Source organism: Salmo salar, chromosome 05 (genome assembly GCF_965601325.2).
Source record: "Salmo salar chromosome 05, fSalSal1, whole genome shotgun sequence".
Classification (NCBI taxonomy): domain Eukaryota; kingdom Metazoa; phylum Chordata; class Actinopteri; order Salmoniformes; family Salmonidae; genus Salmo; species Salmo salar.
This window is the reverse complement of record NC_138295.1, coordinates 51,361,340-51,383,792: the sequence shown is the minus strand read 5'-3', so window position 1 is coordinate 51,383,792 and position 22,453 is coordinate 51,361,340.

Genomic DNA, 22,453 nt, shown 5'->3' with positions numbered 1-22,453 from the left:
AAATGTCCCATCCATCTCTCTTCCACACACGGAGAGTGAAGAGGATGAGAAAGAGCAGAGGGACAAAGTACAAACAAAAGAGAGTGGATAAACAACAAAGGAGATGGCTAGGTCAGAGAGGAGAGGAGAGAGATGGAGAGAGAGAGAGAGTGAGAGAGAGCGAGAGGGTGTTGTGTGGCCAGGTGATGACCAGGTGACAGAGGTCATATGTGACAAGGCCGAGTGTCCTGTCTTGAGCAGAAGGCCAGGGGAGGGGTGAGGCGATGTGTGTGAGGGGCAGTGGAGGGTTTCCGAGGCTGACCTGAAAAGGAATCTCTCTAAACAAAAGGGCAAGCTGGGGTGCAATCAGATCCGGTGTGCTGCATTGGAGAGAGGGGGAGGCTCTCGCACCTCTGCTAACAGACAGTCCAGATCATGTGTGACAGTCCAGCTCCCATGGGACCCATGGTGGCCTGTGGAGGGGTGAAGAGAGAACGGAGTAGGGGGGTGCTCTACTTCTACTAGACAGAGAGGTCACACATAGGAGACGGACACATAACCAGGCTTACCAGGTCACAGCAGGCTTGCTAGAGACTTTATACTTAACTAACAGTGCTGTTTCTATACTGTTGCATTCGCCATTTGATACTAGTGGACTAGAGTCACTATTTATCGGCACTGCAGTACCGTAGGTTTTTAAAAATGGCTTTAAAATCCACTTTAGCACAGTAGTTTACTCCCGAAGTCATGACTGGCTTAGTAGATTGTAGAGTAAGTGCGTCCCCAATTGGGAAAACAGTGGCTTAGTTAGAATGACCTAATCAAGCACTAGGTCACACACTGCTCAGTACTTCTACTCCATTACTCTCCCTCTAAAGCACCCTGGGTGGAGAGAGAAGAGAGAGAGGAGGAGAGGAGAAGAGAAGGAGAAGAGGATAGAAGTAGAGAAGGCAAGAAGGAGAGGAGGATAGAGGGGAGAATACTGATATCACTTGAGCTAATCGTTTACCTGAACAGTAGACTCACACTCCTTGTTACAACTCCTCAGTCTCTCTCAGCCTGGCTGCCCCCCATAGCTTCCTCCCTACGACCCACCACTTCCTTCATAGCTCTGTTTGACAGGTATCTGCTCCAGCGATTACTAGTAAACACCAATGAAATGCTTAGTCCAACAACAGGCTTCCTTTTTCACTCCCACCCCATCTCCCTTAATCAAGGCTACCATGCAGACCCCCCCCCCCCCCCCACACACACACACACACACACACACCATTCAGTCTAGATGGGGTGGGGAGATAAGCTCGGGTGGAATTCCTGTCTGGGTGTTCTTATGGAGTGATCTGAGTGGCAAAAGAGAGTCAATGAAAATCACTCAGCACTCGACTCAATAAGGCCAGGCGCATTCGCTCTCCGCCTTTCCTTTCCTCCATTTCGTTTCTTTTTCTTTCACTCTCTCCCTTTCTTTTTGCTCTTAGTCTGAATGATACAGACGCAAGGAAAGAAAAAGAAAAAGAAAGAAATTCAATGGGGTAAAACATGAACTTTTCACAACCCCCAAATAAACCAGGATAATAAACAGCCTTAACAGTCATATTCTGCATAAATCGAGGAATAAGCTCAGCATTAAACATACAAATGGAGTGAAGAATGTGACCTCAGACAAATCCGATTTCTTGGAAAACAAGGTCCATTGCAATAAAAAATGCTGCATTGTTGTATGTTGGAACTGAATAAACAAATGGCGTGAACAAACAAACCTTATCAGATCTGCCTAAACGCGGTTTAACCATGCCTTAACCATGCCTCCTCTGGAACGTCCTCAGGAATGCTCCATGTTCCAGGCCCTTATGGTTATTATTATACCTTTATTTCAACAAGGAACACAGACTGAGACCAAGGTCTCTTTTACAGCTGGGCTCTGCGTATACATGTTTACACATACAGTTTAGTTACAATTATTAAGAAACTACACAAGACAAACAAAACGATTACAGATAACACAAAAAAATACAGCAACAGATTACATTTACACACAGGTTATTCCCCTAACAGCACAAGAACTTGCATTACCCGAAACAGTTACAAGCAATTCAAAAATAAAAATCCTCCAATAAATATTTAAAATGGGCAAGGGGGACAAGAGTCTCAAGTTTAAGTTTAGTCTGCAGGCTATTCCGTAGGCAAGGAGCGTAACCGGAAAAGGCAGCCATACCCAACTCTGTGGAAAATGCATGGGCCTCAAGTGTAATCCATGCTTGAGACCTGGTTTTAGGAATTATAATTCTAATATTGATGAGTGATGATAAATAAGAAAGGTAGCTTATTCACAAGTGCTTTATAAACAAACACGAGAGCATGTTGTTCTCATCTCACGGACAGCGAATTCCAACCCACATTTTGATATAAAACACAGTGGTGAGTTCTGTAGCTAGCACCCGTAATAAACCTAAATGTGCAATGATAAGTAGCATCCAGCGATTTAAGTGTTGATGCCGTAGCAAGCATGAAATTATATCCTCATAATCTATAACAGACATAAAAGTAGCTTGCACAATTTGTCTTCTATTTGTAGAGGACAAACATGTCCTGTTTCTATAGAGGAAGCCTCGCTTGATTTTTAGCCGTTTACAAAGTTGTCAATATGCATTTTTAAAAGACAGTTTATCATCCAACCATATCCCTAAGTATTTATATGCAGAGACCTGATTAATTCGAGAAACATCTAAGCTCGTAAGTGCAAGTGTATTTTCAAACAACTTTTTGAACCTATTAAAAATCATAAAATGTGTTTTCTTTGCATTTAAAACAAGTTTCAGCTGTATGGAAGACCCTTGTAATATCTTAAAATCTGTCTCCAATAGTGATAATGGTTGCTCAGCCATTGATAGAGTACATGACAGTGTCATCAGCATATAAATTAATTTGACACTTTCTTATCTCATCACCGATATTGTTTATGTAGAGAGTGAACAGTAATGGACCAAGTATAGAACCTTGTGGGACCCCTTGAACCAACTCCAATGGCTCCGACTGGATGCCGTCGACTCTAACAGCCTGACTTCTATCCTTTAGATAGTCATGAAACCAACGACAAGCATCCAATCCCAGTCCTATTGACGACAGCTTACCCAAAAGTATTGCATGGTCTACAGTGTCAAAAGCTTTAGATAAATCTATGAACAAGGCGGCACAGTACTTTCTATTATCTAGGGCATTAGTAATATCATTTACAACACGTACAGTGGCCGTAATAGTACTGTGTTTAGGTCTGAAGCCAGATTGATTACTAGAAAGAGTATTGTTAACAGTTAAAAAAGATTGTAGTTGCCTAATCACCAATGACTCTAGAATTTTAGCCAAACAGGAGAGCTTAGAGATGCGCCGATAATTATCCAATTCACTACCATCACCTCCCTTGAGGAGTGGTAAAACAAAAGCTGTTTTCCAAGATTTAGGAATCTTTCCTACGACAAATGTTTGATTAAAGATGCGTCACTACACCAGCAATAATAGGTGCCGCACACTTGAGTAAATATGGATCCAGATTGTCAGCGCCTAATGATTTCTTAGAATCTATAGCAGATAGTGCAGATAAGACAGAGAAGGCTGGATGTGCCCCAGCCAGTGTTAGGCCACGGCCTGTTCATTGTGCCCCAGCCAGCCAGGAGAAGTTAACTAGGAAGTGAAACTTTGACCAGTTAACAACAGGTTTTGTTCAGAACCAAGAGGGCCAAGAGAAATGGTTTTGAAAGGTAGTTCTCTTTCTTCGCCGAGGTGACCTCAACCCCCCTCCAAAGACGTATTTGGAGAGATCAGAAGTGTTCAATGAAACAAGAAGGTGATGGTGGGGGTGAAAACATTAAGGGCTCTATTCAATCAAATACGCTTTATCTGACATCCGCATAGAGGCTGTTTTGGCTGTGTTTTAGGTGGAACTGTGTTAGAGCTGCCAAATCCACAGCGGATCCTGGCATTATACTGTACCTACAGCGAACATTGCCATTGGCTACACAGAGTCGCATTAAGAGAAATCCCATGTAGCCTTGTTTACAAGTCCGAACACTGGAATGTAAGATGTCATCTACACCTCGATTAGGATGATAAAAATCCTCATTGTTTCATTGAATGATTTTTCAATTTGAGCTATATAGTCTACACTTTCTCTTTCTGAACTTCTAAGGCGAGTGGGGAGGGTGTGGTCTTCCTGATAATGATCTCAAGAGCTGCTGCACACCAATTTGAAGGCTCCAACGCAGTTCCACTTCCAACACCGCCAAAACATCCGCTATGCGGCTGTCTGCAATCGCCGGTTAACGCTTGTTCTGAGTCTTTACATAGAATTTAGGATAATTCAATTTTATCCAAAATCATGACAGATTTTTTACAAAAAATGGATGGTTCATAAGATTATTGTAAAATAACTGAAAATACAAATAGACATTATGCTGTGTTCTCACTGTTCTGCTTTAAGGAATTCTTGCATATATAAACTACTTCACTGTTATTAGCTCTTCTCTCTCTGACCAAACAAATCAAGACTTTGACAATCTATCAGGATAAGGTAAGACCCAGGTGCAGACCGTGTCGAAGTAACAATGTTTATTACAGCAACAGAGGTACAGGACGGCAGGCAGGCTCAGGTCAGGCAGAGGTCAGAAATCCAGATGGGGCAAAGGTACAGGATGGCAGGCAGGCTCAAGGTCAGGGGCAGGCTGAGTGGTCAGGCGGGCGGGTTCAGGGTCAGGACAGGCAAGGGTCAAAAACCAGGAGGGCGAGAAAAAGAGAGGCTGGGTAAAGACAGGAGCTGACAGGACAAATGCTGGTAAGCTTGACAAACAAGACAAACTGGCAACAGACAAACAGAGAACACAGGTATAAATACACAGGGGATGATGGGGAAGATGGGCGACACCTGGAGGGGGGTGGAGACAATCACAAAGACAGATGAAACAGATCAGGGTGTGACACAATCATGCTGAACAAAGATGCAAAACCTCAGCCTCTGTCATCCCCTGGTCAATGTTAAGAGAGAGCAGACAGCTTTAATGAACTCCTACATGCTCCAGTATACCTTACAAGACTCTTGAAATGGGGACCTTTTTATTCCAAAGCGGAGTTATAAGCCATCAGACACACTGTCCACTTGTGACAACCAGCCATATCGTGGGATTGGGTGTCACAGAGTATGGGCAGTGCTTGACTTGTACTAAAATAGGTGCCGGTACTCAAGTTGCGTGCTGATACTGTTTACATTTAGGTGCAGGAGCTCCACAATACTTTTGATCTAATATTCTATAAGAGGAACAGGAGCTCAAGCAATAGAACATTTGAGGTGCTCCTGCCCAGTCAAGCACTGAGTATGCGATTGTTTTTTTGCTAGTAGCTTATTCATTATGTAACAGGAAGTGAAGCAATATCATGCACAGAGACTAAGAAATAGCCAAGCCTTTCTATGATCGAACAATATTCCTAATAACATAAAGCATTTTTTTGCCATTACAATATCATATGACATTTTGAGTACAATTGTGTGCGTATGCGTGTGTTTGCACACGCATGTGTGTGTGTGTGTGGTTGTGTGACAGAAATAATATGTATGTGAGGGAGAGGCAACGAAGGGAGCTCTTTATAGCACAAGCACAAAAGAGCTTGGGATTTATTATAATGGAGATAGTAGTGACAACCAACCCCCACATTCCATGTAACAACCATCCACAACCATTGTCATATGGGTAATTAAGAAACTAGTTACCACATGGCTTAACCTAGGAACACATAAAAAGGTGTAAAATATGGCTCTTCCTTTTCTCTTTTCAACAAACATAATTGTTCATGGATATTCTCATAATTCAAAAATTTTGAAAGAAAATATGTTCAACGGAAATCACTCAGCACTCGACCCAATAAGGCGAGGTGCACTCGCTCTCCACCTTTCCTTTCCTCCTTTTTCTTTCACTCTCTCCCTTTCTTTTTTCTCTTAGCCTGAATGATACAGACGCAAGGAAAGAAAAAGAAAAAGAAAGAAAATCAATGGGGTTAAACATGAACTTTTCACAACCCCCAAATGAACCAGAATAATAAACAGCCTAAACAGTCTTACTCAGCATAAATCAAATCAAATCAAATTGTATTTGTCACATGCGCCGAATACAGCAGATGTAGAGCAGCAGTAAAATAACAATTGCGAGGCTATATACAGGGGTTACCGGTACAGAGTCAATGTGGCTCGAGGAATAAGATTAGCATTAAAAACATAAAAATGGAGTGAATAATGTGATCTCAGACAAATCCGATTTCTCGGAAAACATGAAAAAAAAAAATATTCCGTTGAAGTTCCAATGCAACAAAAAATGCTGCATTGTTAGATGTTGGAACTGAACAATGTATTTTCATACAGGCGCACACACACACACACACACACACACACACACACACACACACACACACACACACACACACACACACACACACACACACACACACACACACACACACACACACACACACACACACACACACACACACAAGCCCAAATTTGTTTTGGCCAAGCTTATTAATCCTTCTCTGTGTTTTCCAAGGATTGTGGATTTCAGAGCTCAGTGTAAACAAACAAACCTTATCAGATCTGCCTGAACGTGGTTTAACCATGCCTTAACCATGCCTCCTCTGGAATGTCCTCAGGGATGCTCCATGTTCCAGGCCCCTATGGTTAGGAGAAAAATGCCTAAGGGGTATAGAGTGGCCCACGTTAGGCCATGGCCTGGCCATTGTGCCCCAGCCAGCCAGGAGAAGTTAATTAGGAAGTGAAACCTTGACCAGTTGACAGCAGGCTTTGTTCAGGACCGAGTGGGCCAAGAGAAATGGTTTTGAAAGCTAGTTCACTTTCTTCACCGAGGTGACCTCAACCCCGCTCCAAAGACATTTTTGGAGAATAAGAAGTGTTCAATGAAACAAGAAGGTATTGGTGGGGGTGAAAACATTAAGGGCTCTATTCAATAAAATCAACTTTATCTGATATCTGCATAGAGGCTGTTTTGGCTGTGTTTTAGGTGGAATTGTGTTAGAGCTGTCAAATCCACAAGCAGCTCCTGGCATTATACTGTACTTAAAGCGGATCCTGCCATTGGCTACACAGTCGCATTAAGATAAATCCCATGTAGCCTTGTTTACAAGTCCGAACACTGGAATGTATGATGTCATCTACGCCTCGATTAGGATGATAAAAGTCCTCATTTTCTTTTTTAATGGCATTTCAATTTGAGTTGAATTACTTCAATATTGTCTATACTTTCTCTTTCTGAACTTCTAACGCGAGTGGGGAGGGTGTGGTACTCTACTCACCGATTTGACGGCTCCAACGCAGTTCCACCTCCAACACCGGCAAAACATCCACTATGCAGCTGTCTGCAATTGTCGGTTAACCGTTGATCTGATCAAATCTAGGCCTAAGTCTTTACATTGAATTTAGGATAATTTAGGATGATTCAATGTCAACCAAAATCGTGACACATTTTTTACAAAAAATCGATAAGATATTTTATAAGATTATTGTAAAACAAATGAAAATACAAGTAAACATGATGCTGTTTTATCACTATTCTGCTTAATGATACTCTTGCATATATAAACTATACTGCTCAAAAAAATAAAGGGAACACTTAAACAACACAATGTAACTCCAAGTCAATCACACTTCTGTGAAATCAAACTGTCCAGTTAGGAAGCAACACTGATTGACAATACATTTCACATGCTGTTGTGCAAATGGAATAGACAACAGGTGGAAATTATAGGCAACTAGCAAGACACCCCCAATAAAGGAGTGGTTCTGCAGGTGGGGACCACAGACCACTTCTCAGTTCCTATGCTTCCTGGCTGATGTTTTGGTCACTTTTCAATGCTGGCGGTGCTTTCACTCTAGTGGTAACATGAGACAGAGTCTACAACCCACACAAGTGGCTCAGGTAGTGCAGCTCATTCAGGATGGCACATCAATGCGAGCTGTGGCAAGAAGGTTTGCTGTGTCTGTCAGCGTAGTGTTCAGAGCATGGAGGCGCTACCAGGAGACAGGCCAGTACATCAGGAGATGTGGAGGAGGCCGTAGGAGGGCAACAACCCAGCAGCAGGACCGCTACCTCCGCCTTTGTGCAAGGAGGAGCACTGCCAGAGCCCTGCAAAATGACCTCCAGCAGGCCACAAATGTGCATGTGTCTGCTCAAACGGTCAGAAACAGACTCCATGAGGGTGGTATGAGGGCCCGACGTCCACAGGTGGGGGTTGAGCTGACAGCCCTGGGTTGGCCCTGGGTTCCTCCTAATGCAAGACAATGCTAGACCTCATGTGGCTGGAGTGTGTCAGCAGTTCCTGCAAAAGGAAGGCATTGATGCTATGGACTGGCCCGCCCGTTCCCCAGACCTGAATCCAATTGAGCACATCTGGGACATCATGTCTCGCTCCATCCACCAACGCCACGTTGCACCACAGACTGTCCAGGAGTTGGCGGATGCTTTAGTCCAGGTCTGGGAGGAGATCCGTCAGGAGACCATCCACCCCCTCATCAGGAGCATGCCCAGGCGTTGTAGGGAGGTCATACAGGCACGTGGAGGCCACACACACTACTGAGCCTCATTTTGACTTGTTTTAAGGACATTACATCAAAGTTGGATCAGCCTGTAGTGTGGTTTTCCACTTTAATTTTGAGTGTGACTCCAAATCCAGACCTCCATGGGTTGATAAATTGGATTTCCATTGATTATTTTTGTGTGATTTTGTTGTCAGCACATTCAACTATGTAAAGATAAAAGTATTTAATAAGATTATTTCATTCATTCAGATCTAGGATGTGTTATTTTAGTGTTCCCTTTATTTTTTTGAGCAGTGAACTTCATTGTAATTGACTCTTCCCTTTCTGACTAAACAAATCAAGACTGTCAATCATGCTGAACAAAGATGCAAAACCGCAGCCTCTGTCATCCCCTGGTCAATGTTGAGAGGGAGCAGACAGCTTTAATGAACTCCTACATGCTGCAGCTGTGTCCACCAGCCAGCCAGCCCCATAATCAACTGCACTGTGTACTTTTCCAGAGGTTTGGATTTCAGGCAGCATTATCATCAGGCCTTGTGAATGAGCCAATTAGCATCATTCTTGTGAGGGTATGCAGCCCCAGGGCCCAGCCCTGAGGACCTCTATTCTGCTCAACTCTGCTCCTAATGTGACGGCACAAGTGTGAAAGCAGCACTGGCTGGCGAATGAATGGCACTGTGGCCAACAGCTCCACGCTAGCTGTGAAGTGACTGACCACAAGTCATGTGGCCTCATTTACAAGTCTGGAGTGTTCCCAAGTGGTCAGACACATTTAAGTCCTCATGGTCCCAAAAATTACCCCTTTTTACACCACTGAGCCAAGCCAAGCTGGCCTCATTTACAAGTCTGGAGTGTTCCCAAGTGGTCAGACACATTTAAGTCCTCATGGTCCCAAAAATTACCCCTTTTTACACCACTGAGCCAAGCCAAGCTGAGCTGTACTGCACTGGCCTGGTTACGCATTCAGCATAGTTGCTTTAACCATGCTGGAAATGACAATGTGACATGAAAATATCAGAACCAGCCCAGTACAGTTCGGGTCGTCACGACAGAGCAAAAAGGGTTAAGTTGGATTAGTAAAGAAGGCAAGTGTGACTGTGAAATAGTCAAATGTTTCCCAAAACATGATCATCTTCATTGCTCAGAAGATAGTTCTATATAGTTATTGTAGCAACATTTCCTTCTCTAGTTAGCCTATAGGGGTGACCGGGGTCAAATGTCACAATTTTTACTCTAATGTGTTGGTTGTCACACTGTATGGGCAGTGCTTGACTATATTGTTTACATTTAGGTGCAGGAGCTCCACAATACTTTTGAGCTAATATTCTACAAGAGAAACAGAACATTTGAGGTACTGGAACATAGCTCCGGTGAGCTCCTGCCCAAGTCAAGCAGTATGGGATTGGTTGTTTGATAGTAGCTCATTCGTTCAGTAACAGGAAGTGAAACAATATTGTACAAAGAGACTAAGAAATAGCAGTCTTTCTTTGAACGAACAATATTCCTAATAAAATTCAGCATTTTTATGCCGTGAGAATATCATGTGACATTTTGAGTACATTTGTGTGTGTACGCCTTTGTTTGCACACGCATGTGTACATGTGTGGTTGTGTGGCAGAAAGAGTATGTGTGTGAGAGAGAGGCAACGAAGTGAGCTGATAGTGACAACCAATCACACATTCCATGTAACAGCCAATAACTAATTAAGATACTAGTTACCACATGGCTTGACCTAGGAACTCAGAAATAGGTGTATAATATAGCTCTTAATTTTTTCTTTTCAACAAACATAATTGTTCATGGATACTCCCATAATTCAAACATTTACAAAGAAAATATGATGTTTCTTCTTTTACTTTCACCTATGAAAAACATAATTTCCCCTCACCTCAATGTTTTCTCATTCTGACATGAATTGACTAGGCGGATGAGTTCTTTCAAAGAATTCACGTTTGAAATAGGGTTGGGCGGTATCCAGATGTTCATTCCGTCATACTGTTTCTGTACCATACCAGCGTATAGAGTATTACTGGAAGTGCACACAAGGTCCGCTATTTCTTTAAAAATGTCATCAAGAAGCTTGATCTTGCCATCTAGCCACTTAGCTAGCAAGTTAGCAAACCAAATGCACAGCTGGAGTCCTGAGCTGGATATAATTTATTTGACACATAAGTAGTTAACTTATAGTAATAAGCAGTGGGGTACCCCATCGGTAAGTTTAATACCCCAGTATACGTTAAATACGGTATAAATATTACACAGCACCATTTACACTGAGTGTACAAAACATTAAGAACAACTCCTTCCTAAGGTTGAGATGCACCTCCCATTTTGCCCTCGGAACAGGCTCAATTCCTCAGGGCGTGGACTCTACAATGTGTCGAAAGCATTCCACAGGGAAGCTGGCCCATGTTGGCTCCAATGCTTCCCACAGTTGTGTAAAGTTGCTGGATGTCCTTTTGGTGGTGAACCATTCTTGATACACACAGGAAACTGTTGAGTGTGAAAAACCCAGCAGCGTTGCAGTTCTTGAAACAAAACAGTGCGCCTGGCACGTACTACCATACCCAATTCAAAGGCACCTAAATCATTTGTCTTGCCCATTCACCCTCTGAATGGCACACACACAATCCATGTCTCAATTGTCTCAAGGCTTAAACATTCTCTTTAACCTGCCTCCTCCCCTTCATCTACAGTGATTGAAGTGGATTTAACAAGTGACATCAATAAAGGATCATAGCTTTACGTATATGATGGAAAGAGCAGGCGTTCTTAATGTTTTGTATACTCAGTGGTAATTAGCACTGTGACAACCAACTCATGACACAACCAACCCCGGTCTCCCCTATCCATACAGATGCATGTTCTTCTGCCTACATTGTCAAGAGTCTATTGTAAAGAAACAAATACAGGAGTGTGAGAGAATCGAAAAAACAAGGGGCTCTTGTCCTGAACAATGTTGCACATAACCTGAATGCATGACCACAACAAACAGATTCCTCCTTGCTTTGGATTGTGCATTAGACTTGCAGCTATTCTATTTAACACCAAAGCAGGAGAGGAGAGGAGTCACTCAGTCCTTCGTTACTTCCTTTGTTCTTCCTTATCAGGAAGAAGCTGTTTAGCTTTGCTCCATGCTATGCACTGTTCTGAGCTAACAATGCTTCAATGACTTTTTGGCAGTTTCCCAGACACATTTTAAGCCTAAAAAGCATGTTCTGTGGAGATTCTCCATTGATAGTGCTTCTAGGCCCAAAACCAGGCTTACAGTTTTCCACAATTGTTTACACATATTTGCTGAATCTTTGGGCCATTTTCACAAAACTCTAAACACAAAACACAAAACCACAAACACAAACACAAAATGCAAAACTCTACAAATCTCTAGGAAAAGAAAACACTACATTCAAAACTGTTTTATCTCTTTCCAAAATGTTTTTTTTTGCATCAAAATGACACACACACTAAGCTACAGGACTGTTTTGCTAGCACAGACTGGAATATATTCTGGGATTCCTCCGATGGCATTGAGGAGTACACCTAAGTCATTGGCTTCATCAATAAGTGCATCGATGACGTCATCGCCACAGTGACCGTACGTACATACCACAACCAGAATCCATGGATTACAGGCAGCATCCGCACTGAGCTAAAGGCTAGAGCTGCCGCTTTCAATGAGCGGGACTCAAACCCAGAAGCTTATAAGAAATCCCGCTATGCCCTCCAACGAATCATCAAACAGCCAAAGCGGCAATACAGGACTAAGATCAAATCGTACTACAACGGCTCTGACGCTCGTCGGATGTGGCAGGGCTTGCAAACCATTACTTCTATGCTCGATTCGAGGCAAATAACACTGGGACATGCATGAGAGCACCAGCTGTTACGGAAGACTGTGTGATCACGCTCTCTGTAACCAGTGTGAATAAGACCTTTAAACAGGTCAACATTCACAAGGCCGCAGGGCCAGAAGGATTAAAAGGACGTGTACTACGAGCATGTGCTGACCAACTGGCAAGTGTCTTCACTGACATTTTCAACCTCTCCCTGTCCGAGTCTGTAATACTAACATGTTTAAGCTGACCACCATAGTCCCTGTGCCCAAGAACACTAAGGTAACCTGCCTAAACGACTACCAACCCATAGCACTCATGTCTGAAGCCATGAAGTGCTTTGAAAGGCTGGTCATGGCTCACGTCTACACCATCATCCCAGAAACCCTAGACCCACTCCAATTTGCATACCACCCTAACAGATCCACAGATGATGCAATCTCCATTGCACTCCACACTGCCCTTTCCCACTTGGACTAAAGGAACACCTATGTGAGAATGCTATTCATAGATGACAGTTTAGCGTTCAACACCATAATGCCCTCAAAGCTCATCAATAAGCTAAGGACCCTGGGACTAAACACCTCCCTCTGCTACTGGATCCTGGACTTCCTGATGAGCCGCCCCCAGGTGGTGAGGGTAGGTAACAACATATCTGCCATAATGGGCGGATGGTGCCAGGACATCAACACAGGGGCCCCTCAGGGGTGCATGCTCAGTCCCCTCCTGTACTCCCTGTTCACTCATGACTGTACGGCCAGGCACGACTCCAACACTATCATTACATTTGCAGATGACACAACAGTGGTAGGCCTGATCACCAACAAGACAGCCTATAGGGAGGAGGTCAGAGACCTGGCCGTGTGGTGCCAGGACATCAACCTCTCCCTCAACCTGATCAAGACAAAGGAGATTGTGGACTACAGGAAAAGGAGGACAGAGTACTCCCCCATTCTCATTGATGGGGCTGCAGTGGAGCAGGTTGAGAGCGTCAAGTTCCTTGGTGTCCACATCACCAATAAACTAACATAGTTCAAGCACACCAAGATAGCCATGAAGAGGGCTCAACAAAACCTATTCCCCCTCAGGAGACATTAAAGATTTGGCATGGGTCCTCAGATCCTCAAAAGGTTTTACAGCTGCACCATTGAGCGCATCCTAACTGGTTGCATCACTGTGTGGCAACTGCTCAGCCTCCGACCGCAAGGCACTACAGAGGGTAGTGCGAATGACCAAGTATATCACTGGGGCCAAGCTTCCTGTCATCCAGGACCTCTATACAAGGCGGTGTCAGAGGAAGGACCTAAAAATTGTCAAAGACTCCAGCCACCCTAGTCATAGACTGTTCTCTCTACTACCGCATGGCAAGCGGAACCAGAGCGCCAAGTCTAGGTCCAAGACGCTTCTAACCCAAAGCCGTAAGACTCCCCCGCACATTGACTCTGTTTCGCTACCCCCCCTGTATAGTCTCGCTATTGTTATTTCACTGCTGCTCTTTAATTACTTGTTACTTTTAGCTCTTATTCTTATCTGTATTTAAACTGCATTGTTGGTTATCGGCTCGTAAGTACGCATTTCACTGTAAGGTCTACACCTGTTGTATTCAGTGCATGTGACTAATAACATTTGATATGAATAGATCTGTCTACCAACCAACAACATATTGATGTGCTCAACAAAACACTACTATGAATATCCCATCAGTATGGGATCCCTTTTACATTCAGTGTTACACTGTAGCCGGTTGTAAAAGATTGTTACAGTAATGTATACCTACTCAAATATACATAAACACACACAAATGCAATACAGTAACAAAAACATTCCAAAATGCAGTATTTTTGAACACTTGTGTTTTGTATGTAACACTTCCCATACCCAACAGGAGAAAACATTCAGTAAGATAAAGGGTTTTCTGTACAAAAATAAAAAAATGAGTGGCTCATTCTTTCAAAACTCTAAACACAAAAAGACAAAAGCACATGCAAAATGTAAGAAAAAAGACATTAGGCTGCATCCTGCCTCCTATTTTGGTCTGGCCACAGCACCTCATCTACATCACAAGCCAATGTTCTCCCTGGCTAAACAGTGGGGAAATAATCTTCTGGAGTGACGGATCCAGCCGCCGAAAGCCCCCACATCAACTTCACCACATGCATCCTCAATTGCCTGGAGTAGAGGCATGCGTGCGAGGGGATGGTGGTCATACACCTTCCATTGCCATTACGAAAAAAACTCTTCAATTGGGTTTAGGAATGGGGAATATGGTGGGAGGTATAGAACAATAAATTGTGGGTGGTCAATGAACCAGTTGTGGACCAGAGCAGCCTGGTGGAAACTCACATTGTCCCAGATGACAACATACTTGGGCTGCTCTGGTCCACCCCTCCACTCGGCTGGAATGAGGATGTCATGTAGTGTGTCGAGGAATGTGATGAGAAGGGCGGTGTTGTAGGGACCAAGGTTGGCATGGATGGAGGATGCCTTGCTGGCTAACGGCTGCGCACATGGTGATATTCTCTCCACACTGTCCAGGGACATTCACAATGGCACGGTGGCCAATAATGTTCCATCCCGGTCCCTTTCTTTTGGCCAGGTTGAAGCCAGCCTCATCAATGTAAATATAAAAGTGCTGAATTGCAGCGGCATCCAGCTCCAAGACTTTCTGAAACAGACAACAAGACAATAGGTGACATAGACCTAGAGCAGTCAATATGGTGAGGCACAATACACTGGATTACAGTACTGTAATGTGTCTATACAGTGCTGATATGATAGTAAATTCACAGTATAGTACTTACGTGCACATATTCATAGCGCTGTTCTTTAACCCTCTGAGTTTATCTCAAATGGCACCCTGTAGACCTGTTTCATCCGGATTTGGTTGCTCTAATACACGGCCCAATGTAGACAAGCCACCTGGTGAATGTTATTGAATATTGTGTTGTCTGCAATTATGTGGTTCTGGATTTCTCGTAGTCTAATGGTATTGTTTGCCAACACCATGTTCACAATAGCGGTCTTGTAACGACGGTCGTCAGGAATGGACCAAGGCGCAGCGGGTTGAATGCTCATAATTAACTAAACATAGAAACAGACTAACTAGAAAGAACATAGACTAACAGAGCAGTGACCAAAACCCCGGAATACATAAATCAACAACCCTCTACATAATACACACACCCCGAACCACATAAACCAAATACCCTCTGCCACGTCCTGACCAGCCTACACTAACAAAATAACCTTCATACTGGTCAGAACGTGACAGGTCTCCTGTTTTGGTGTGAACAGCCAGTGTCTTCCACCATGGCCTGGCCGTCTCTGTTCTGCAGAAGATCCACAAATATGATAGGATTGGTTACAGTAAGCTAAAATAATCTATTTTCTTTCAATATTAAATGACATTACTGTAACATTGGCCAACAATCACTGAGTAACATAGGCCTACTGATATGTCGGACTGCAGTATACTACAGTATACATACATAAAGAGCATAGTGTAGATGGTAGGTAACTTACCGGTTCTCATTTCTGAATGTACGGATGATAGATGCAACCGTGTAGCGGCTCAGGTTGGGCTGAACTATCTGCCCAGCCTCCCTCATACTCAATCCATGGTTGAGCACATGGTCAACCAATGAGGCCCTGATCTCATCAAAGACAAAAGTACGTCCTCTTCCTCCTCTTCTCACTCCTTCACCTCTAGCTCTTGCTTTGCCATTGACTTCCATTTTCCTCCAAAACAGGAGAGCTCATCTGTGGCCTTTTATAGTGCTAAAACTCTGATTTCTAAGTGAACAATTCAGCAGCTAGTGTGTACACCTGTGAGGAATGGGTGTTGCCAATTGGTGTATAGAGCTTGGCATCGGTTCCGGAACTCCAATTTGAGCAGCAGCAGCTGAAAAATGAGCTCCTACAAATATTGAAATTTATATGGTTTTTAGAGTGAAGTACATCGGAAAAAAGCAAAAGAAAACTGCAAGACTGAATAGGAGAAAAAACAAGCAACAAACAAAGAAGATAGGCTTTTGAAAAATAACTATTTTTCATAAAATTGTAGTTATCTTAGCAAGCTGAATTGTTTACCAGTTGCTAAGCAGTTGCTAGGGACTCTTTTGGAAGAAGCTAGCTAGCTAACGAAGAACAACAAAGAATATCTAGTTAACAGAAGAAAAGAAAGAGAAAATCAGGACAGAAGAAAAAGGATATCAAAGTGAAACAGTTCTCTAAAGACACAGGAGACAATAATACAAGAAACAACACTTCTGTAGCTTGTCAACTATGTGTCTGTCTATCCCTGTTCTCTCCTCTCTGCACAGGCCATACAAACGCTTCACACGTCTCCGGCAGCCTCTGGAACTGCCGGTCTGCAGCCAACAAGGCTGAGTTCATCTCAGCCTATGCTACCCTCCAGTCCCTAGACTTCCTGGCGCTGACGGAAACATTGATTACCACAGATAACACTGCTACTCCTACTGCTCTCTCTTCGTCTGCCCACGTGTTCTCGCATACCCCTAGAGCATCGAGCCAGCGGGGTGGTGGCACTGGAATCCTCATCTCTCCCAAGTGGACATTCTCTCTTTCTCCCCTGACCCATCTGTCTATCTCCTCATTTGAATTCCATGCTGTCACAGTTACCAGCCCTTTCAAGCTTAACATCCTTATCATTTATCGCCCTCCAGGTTCCCTTGGAGAGTTCATCAATGAGCTTGACGCCTTGATAAGTTCCTTTCCTGAGGATGGCTCACCTCTCACAGTTCTGGGTGACTTTAACCTCCCCACGTCTACCTTTGACTCATTCCTCTCTGCCTCCTTCTTTCCACTCCTCTCCTCTTTTGACCTCACCCTCTCACCTTCCCCCCCTACTCACAAGGCAGGCAATACGCTTGACCTCATCTTTACTAGATGCTGTTCTTCCACTAATCTCATTGCAACTCCCCTCCAAATCTCCGACCACTACCTTGTATCCTTTTCCCTCTTGCTCTCATCCAACACTTCTCACTCTGCCCCTACTCGGATGGTATTGCGCCGTCCCAACCTTCGCTCTCTCTCTCCCGCTACTCTCTCCTCTTCCATCCTATCATCTCTTCCCTCTGCTCAAACCTTCTCCAACCTATCTCCTGATTCTGCCTCCTCAACCCTCCTCTCCTCCCTTTCTGCATCCTTTGATTTTCTCTGTCCCCTATCCTCCAGGCCGGCTCGGTCCTCCCCTCCTGCTCCGTGGCTCGACGACTCACTACGAGCTCACAGAACAAGGCTCCGGGCAGCCGAGCGGAAATGGAGGAAAACTCGCCTCCCTGCGGACCTGGCATCCTTTCACTCACTCCTCTCTACATTCTCCTCTTCTGTCTCTGCTGCTAAAGCCACTTTCTACCACTCTAAATTCCAAGCATCTGCCTCTAACCCTAGGAAGCTCTTTGCTACCTTCTCCTCCCTCCTGAATCCTCCTCCCCCTCCCCCCCCCCTCCTCCCTCTCTGCGGATGACTTCGTCAACCATTTTGAAAAGAAGGTTGACGATATCCGATCCTCGTTTGCTAAGTCAAACGACACCGCTGGTCCTGCTCACACTGCCCTACCCTGTGCTTTGACCTCTTTCTCCCCTCTCTCTCCAGATGAAATCTCGCGTCTTGTGACGGCCGGCCGCCCAACAACCTGCCCACTTGACCCTATCCCCTCCTCTCTTCTCCAGACCATTTCCGGAGACCTTCTCCCCTTCCTCACCTCGCTCATCAACTCATCCTTGACCGCTGGCTACGTCCCTTCCGTCTTCAAGAGAGCGAGAGTTGCACCCCTTCTGAAAAAACCTACACTCGATCCCTCCGATGTCAACAACTACAGACCAGTATCCCTTCTTTCTTTTCTCTCCAAAACTCTTGAACGTGCCGTCCTTGGCCAGCTCTCCTGCAATCTCTCTCAGAATGACCTTCTTGATCCTAATCAGTCAGGTTTCAAGACTGGGCATTCAACTGAGACTGCTCTTCTCTGTGTCACGGAGGCTCTCCGCACTGCTAAAGCTAACTCTCTCTCCTCTGCTCTCATCCTTCTAGACCTATCTGCTGCCTTTGATACTGTGAACCATCAGATCCTCCTCTCCACCCTCTCCGAGTTGGGCATCTCCGGCGCGGCCCACGCTTGGATTGCGTCCTACCTGACAGGTCGCTCCTACCATGCGCTCTCACCACTGGTGTCCCCCAGGGCTCTGTTCTAGGCCCTCTCCTATTCTCGCTATACACCAAGTCACTTGGCTCTGTCATATCCTCACATGGTCTCTCCTATCATTGCTATGCAGACGACACACAATTAATCTTCTCCTTTCCCCCTTCTGATAACCAGGCGGCGAATCGCATCTCTGCATGTCTGTCAGACATATCAGTGTGGATGACGGATCACCAGCTCAAGCTGAACCTCGGCAAGACGGAGCTGCTCTTCCTCCCGGGGAAGGACTGCCCGTTCCATGATCTCGCCATCACGGTTGACAACTCCCTTGTGTCCTCCTCCCAGAGTGCTAAGAACCTTGGCGTGATCCTGGACAACACCCTGTCGTTCTCCACTAACATCAAGGCGGTGACCCGATCCTGTAGGTTCATGCTCTACAACATTCGCAGAGTACGACCCTGCCTCACACAGGAAGCGGCGCAGGTCCTAATCCAGGCACTTGTCATCTCCCGTCTGGATTACTGCAACTCGCTGTTGGCTGGGCTCCCTGCCTGTGCCATTAAACCCCTACAACTCATCCAGAACACCGCAGCCCGTCTGGTGTTCAACCTTCCCAAGTTCTCTCACGTCACCCCGCTCCTCCGCTCTCTCCACTGGCTTCCAGTTGAAGCTCGCATCCGCTACAAGACCATGGTGATTGCCTACGGAGCTATGAAGGGAACGGCACCTCCATACCTTCAGGCTCTGATCAGGCCCTACACCCAAACAAGGGCACTGCGTTCATCCACCACTGGCCTGCTGGCCCCCCTACCTCTGAGGAAGCACAGTTCCCGCTCAGCCCAGTCAAAACTGTTCGCTGCTCTGGCACCCCAATGGTGGAACAAGCTCCCTCACGACGCCAGGACAGCGAAGTCAATCACCACCTTCCGGAGACACCTGAAACCCCACCTCTTTAAGGAATACCTAGGATAGGATAAAGTAATCCTTCTAACCCCCCCCCCCCCTTAAAAGATTTAGATGCACTATTGTAAAGTGGTTGTTCCACTGGATATCATAAGGTGAATGCACCATTTTGTAAGTCGCTCTGGATAAGAGCGTCTGCTAAATGACTTAAATGTAAATGTAAAATGTAATTGTGATTGGCGTTGCTTTTCAAAGGGACTAAAGAGATTTACATTTTGAATGTTGTGCCTAGTGTAGAGAATTGTGTGTAGTGTTTTACAAAAAGTGTTAGATAGAATTGAAAACTGAGTGTAAAGCAGGAATTGTGCTTGCAATTTTGCAGACTTGGTATAGGGATTTGGTACATGAGTTTCAGCTTTCGGTGATTGCGTTTCAAATTCTAATTTTAGTGTGTAAACAATTGGGAAAAACTGTAATCTTATTAAATTTTTTCTTGCCTGAAATACCACACAGTGAATGAGTAGACAATGACACATTGGTTGATGTGCAAGTGAGTTACAGTCCATTCATCAAGGTTGGTACAATGTTAACAAGACAGCTACAGTATGCAACCCCCCCAAAAACCAATGGATTAGATTCAATCTTGGATCAAGCTGCTGAAATCAACAATGCTGTCTGTGTCAGTGTAGTTGTAGTTTTTTTTGTAGTTCACAGGGCCCAAATCATGTCCTGTCATGTCTGTAACTACACCAGAGTGCATCCCAACCAAATCCATCTCAACCACTTGAAGCCATTCATTCCAACCTCTTTCCCAGAAAATAAGACAACAACAGTATACAGGTCCTCTGCTCAATATCAGAACATGACTGCAGGCCCTGGTGAATGGCAAGCCCAGACATCATTGTATTCTCATCCCATTCCTTTACTAGATTGTGTATTAGGTTTTATTGTGGAATTTGTTAGATATTAGGTTTTGTTGTGGAATTGTTAGATATTGCCTGTTAGATACTGCTGCACTGTCGGATCTAGAATATTAAGCATTTCGCTACACTCGCAATAACATCTGCTAACCATGTGTATGTGACCAATAACATTTGATTTGATTTGGGGGGGGGGGGGGGGGGGTTTGATTTGATTTGATCAATGTTCACTACACTCTCTCTCATTCTCTCCAACTACAACAGTTATACACAATGCTACAGGACAAGCCCCTGAGGGTACTCCCCTGAACCATAGAAAATAAAATCTGCCTCCATTCAAAGGAGCCCACAGCTGCACATACATACAGTATGTTCAACATTAAGCAATGGTTGTGGATATTTACCTGTATTTCCCTTTGGAAAAACACCATCATTTCACAGTAATATTTGTGAGAAAATAAAACACATTCTAGTTTCCAAGTAAATGAAGTCAAATTACTACTCTTGACTTTCCCCAGGAGTGTGTGGGACTGGGAAAGAGAACAGTCCTTTATGCCTGCTCTAATTCAAGTTTTTATGTAGATGAGAGAGGAGTTAGAAAATGTCAAGGGACATTTAGATTAATGATGCTATCCTGTATTCCAGTATTATGACACACCAGCTGACAGGTGAAAAACAACTTGTTTTCTTTTGGGGCCATACTCTCACACTTTCACTGTACCAGAGTGGTCTACACCAGTGGTTCACAACCTTTTTTGGCTACCAATTTAATTTCTGCTCTACCTCTGAAGTACCCCCTCCTGTGCATTTTACCAGTAACTATGGACTCGTGAGACTTTGCAAGTATCCCCTGTGGATAGACCAAGTACCCCCAGGGGTCCTAGTACCCCTGCTTGGGAACCACTGGTCTGCACCATATGCATACATACAAACACACACACACACACACACACACACACGCACATGCACAAACACACACACAGGCACACACACAGGCAACACACACTCAAACACACATGTGCGTGAATACACACGCACACACACCAAATCCCTTCCCAACAGTCCACTAGCCTTGTGGCCTCTTTACCCTTGGTACCATGTATCAGGCCACACTGCCAAGACGTGTGGTGTGGAGAGTGATGATTGGTGAGTGGTGCTGTAGTTGCCTGGTGGGCCAGTGTTTGATTATGAAGTCATCAGTTTAAGTAAACTCCAGATGGCCAAGCAGAAAGTAAAACAGTGCCATCTGCTTAGATTCAACTGCTCAACTTCTCTCCTTTTTTCTCAGCTGGCAAGGCTGGAGGTAGAGTACTCTAAGCGTTAATGCTATTAGTGAAATGTTTCAGGGGAGCCAGCCAAGCACAATGTATTACACTGCGACTGCCTTAGCCTACCATCAGGATCGCTGCAGGTTAATTAAGTCAGAAGGCAATGGACACACTGTATTTCATAGTAAGGAGATTATTGTTTTTACAATGAACACCACAGTTCTAGGAACTTTCATATTTTGCTGCTTACATAACAACACCAGGCGAAGTGCAACTGAGCGAGAGCATGTGAAACTGTAAAACTGTAAAACTGTAAATGTAAAACTGACCATCCTACCGATCCTCGACTTCGGCGATGTCATTTACAAAATAGCCTCCAATACCCTGCTCAATAAATTGGATGCAGTCTATCACAGTGCCATCCGTTTTGTAACCAAAGCCCCATATACTACCCACCACTGACCTGTATGCTCTCGTTGGCTGGCCCTCGCATCATACTCGTCGCCAAACCCACTGGCTCCAGGTCATCTACAAGACCCTGCTAAGTAAAGTTCCCCCTTATCTCAGCTCGCTGGTCACCATAGCAGCACCCACCTGTAGCACGCGCTCCAGCAGGTATATATCTCTCTGGTCACCCCCAAAGCCAATTCCTCCTTTGGCCATCTCTCCTACCAGTTCTCTGCTGCCAATGACTGGAACGAACTACAAAAATCTCTAAAACTGGAAACACTTATCTCCCTCACTAGCTTTAAGCACCAGCTGTCAGAGCAGCTCACAGATTACTGCACCTGTACATAGCCCATCTA